General features: G+C 38.9%; 1 long non-coding RNA gene across 1 annotated transcript; it reads right to left on the reverse strand.

Moving 5' to 3' along the window:
* Window positions 1-535: 535 nt before the first annotated feature.
* On the reverse strand, window positions 536-1,757 carry LOC107988146 (uncharacterized). Its single transcript, XR_001759815.2, has 2 exons — window positions 1,211-1,757; window positions 536-569 (listed from the first exon to the last, which is right to left on the reverse strand). It is a non-coding gene; the product is annotated as an uncharacterized LOC107988146 (long non-coding RNA).
* Window positions 1,758-3,452: the final 1,695 nt, after the last annotated feature.

A 3,452-nucleotide genomic window follows, 5' to 3' on the forward strand; every position in this document is an offset into this window, starting at 1 on the left:
AGAAGTTATGAGCTTTGGGCCATGTTATGTTTTATGTTTTTTATGATCGAGCTTTTCAATCCTCAAAGTGAAAAGTACTAAATCAGAGCAAACCTCAGATTATTGCCCAAACATTACCGGAAACATGTTTGTAGCATTGAAAGTTTGCGACATGTTTTAATCCAACTCCAGCTGATTTCTTTACTTTTCTAAAACCTGGAATGTTTAGAAAAACGTATACAACGCAACGCAATGTAAAACAGCCTTTAACTAAAGAATTCTACGCCTTGACGAGTTTTTAGACTCAAATTAGCTAGGCTACTTTTTTCTCAGAACTTTTTGACCCAGGTGACGCTACTTTGTTTTTCTAATTTTCTCAGAACTTTTTGACCCAGGTGATTTGTCATGCTGTATACAGCTGATGTTTGCTTGGGTGTGTGATGATAAACATACCAGTCGGTCCATGGCTTTCTTTGCTGGCAAAGTTGCCCATACTGGATCAACAGGGTCGGGGGTCTCAGGTGTGACCAGCAGGCAGGTGTCGGGGTTGGTTTTGGGTTTTTTTTAGTCTTCCACCCAACAAAGTTTAACTGTGGAACAGTACAGAACCAGAAACATAACAGGAAAAAAACTTTAGTGACAGTTTAAAACATAACTCAGTTGGTTTATTGTGAACACTTTTTTATTATTATAACTTGTCTAGTGACTGAGAGAAGACATGGTCGCGACCCAGATCTAGAAACATGTCACCATTGGGTCACTATAAAACCATATCTACAGGAAAATCAGTTTTCAGCCTGAGTCATTATGTACACAACTGAACAAACAAGAGCAACGGAAAGTACAACAAATCACACCAAGCACAGGTGGGAACAATGACCACATGGGCCAAATAAACTGTTGGCATCATGTCAACTTTACAACATATCTGAGTCAGATAAGAATAAAAAAAAGGGACCGCGAACCCTTAACCGACATTTTTGTGACGTTTTTTAAAAACGTGACAATGTCTTTCCAGCGAAATTAACTCGTCAAGTGAACCGTTACGACTTAAAAGATCTCGAGCCATGAAAGTTTCTACAATGTTCGATAGCAGTGCGTAAAATAATTGCTATGGGAAATGAGAAAGTAATACTCGAACACGAAGCGACTTAAGGTCCACAACTTTAACAGAACATTCAACAAAAGTGGCAACAAACTAAGAAGAAGAAAAAAATAACCAGTCCCAGACCTTTCGCTGCGACTTTGCTGAACTCCTCGTATCCACGCTGTGCTTCCTCCGGTGCTGCTGAGCCCCACAAGCACTGCTGCTCCTCCGCTGCTCCTCACCGTGGGGAGACAGGAGGCTCCGGCTGCTAGCAACGTGCAACTAACTACACGTCCTCCGAACAAAGGTTAGCGCCATTTTACGGCCTGTATCTGTAAACAAACTATAAATACTGATAACATAACAGATCACTAGTCTTAAACAGCGACATGCAGCAAACTCCCAAACGGAGGATGGCTGTCAGTTGTTGACTTTGTCCACTAGAGGGCACTGTGAGGCTGCTTCAAGGAAAACCTGTTGCCTCTGGGATGTTGTTGTGGGTGGCCCGCCTCACTTCATTGCTGATTCTCACAGGCTGTTGATTCAAGGACCTCCGATGTCACAGTAGCTTAATTTGGTTACGATCAATTAGACGAATCAAATGTAAATGGGAAATGTTCCACTCACATACCGTGACTGAATGAAGAAATGACACATACGCAACTTCCTGCTGGGCCAGGGTTAGCCTACGGCTCTGTTTGTTTTAAGTAAAAAAAAAAAAAAACATTCTAATTTATTTTAGTGACGAAAACGCAAACACCAATGACCAATAAGCTACAAATTCGTTAATGTACTCGATTAGAAATTAAATATTATACCAAAAGTAAAAAAAAACATTAGTACCTAAAGAATATTAAGACCTTGGCTAATGATAGCAAGGCATGAAATAAACAGGACTAATCTGAGTTCGTTAAACATTTGCCTACAAAAAAATAAAAGCAGGTCAACAATTTAAGGTGAAAAATAGCTATCATATACTTAGCATTAATAAACATAGTTCAACTTTGTATAAAATATAATAACAAAACATTTGGTCAGACATATTCAAGTGTTACCAGAGATGCTAAAGAAATGCTAGCAAAAAATAGGTTAGCATTGAATTGCTGAGAATAAGTGAAAACATCTCAGTTTGCCAAAAATAAAAGGAAGGGGAAAAAAAGTAACTAAAAGTAAGGATTAAAAAATAAATTAAAATCCTGATCATAAGCCATTAAAAATAATTCCAAGAATCTACAGATAGATAGATATACACATACATAAATATACACATATATACAAATACATATATACAATGCATATTTTTTACACACATATATTTTTATTTATATATATATATTTTTTACACATACAAACACACATATATTTATATTTATATATATATAATGCATACAAAATATACTATAGTAAGCACAAATCCACAAAACCAGTTTTTACCTACAACATTTACGCCTTGGCACCAAACACAATAACTTTATTGTTTTATGCTCTGTATAAACACAGAGTCCAAGGTTTGGCCGAGGTGCCACACAGAGAGGAGTGTTTGCAGAGGCTTTTATTTTTAATTTCCTGCAAACTCCACTGCATTTAATATTAACTACAATGCTAACAGAACAAATCTCTCCTCGCATCGACTGGCTGGAGTTTGCAGACGGCGGACGGCGGTGGGGTTTTATTGGACGAGCGTTGTTGTGTGAAAGCCAAGGAAGACAGAAAGAACACGGAATAGTACTATGGTTTTGACCCGTCCTCTCTATTTCATTCCACCGTGTTTCCAGATTGTCTGTCTGTCAGTACACTGTCCTGGCTGTTCTATCTCATAAACAGTATAAAATGCTGAGTGAAAGCGGACGTTTTTGCTGCAGGGGAGGGGACACGCTTTACCTCACTCAAGATCAATAGGTTTTCACAACGCTGTGTACTCGCCGTGTACTGCAGTAGAGAATCCATCAAATGCAGTCAGGTGTATTACACAACACCCAACGCATACTTTCACTGCTGTCTGCATAAATTGAACTGCATTGACTGGTTAACGCTGTAGTATTTTAAAACATGTGGTTGTTAAAGCCACAGTTCTTCACACCTCATCGTCCTCTGGTATTTGAACAACAGCAGCATCCAGATATTTTTTGGGACACAGTCATGCTGCCATAATGGAACTGTTCATGGATCAAGAGTCCAAAGTGATGAACTGTTTAGACCCCGATGCCAGTTGGAGCCTGTAGCTCCCTCTGCTGAGTGCATTATGACACTTTTGTTAGTGAATTACTGCACCGACTGACTGCGCTGCCACTGAGGATTTTACAAACTCCCAACCTGCCACAACTAACCACTGGACTAATGTGTCAGACCTGGCAGATGGCTTTGAAACAATCATATAAAAAAAAAA

Source organism: Cynoglossus semilaevis, unplaced genomic scaffold, assembly GCF_000523025.1.
Source record: "Cynoglossus semilaevis isolate Cse_v1.0 unplaced genomic scaffold, Cse_v1.0 scaffold1081, whole genome shotgun sequence".
NCBI classification, from domain to species: domain Eukaryota; kingdom Metazoa; phylum Chordata; class Actinopteri; order Pleuronectiformes; family Cynoglossidae; genus Cynoglossus; species Cynoglossus semilaevis.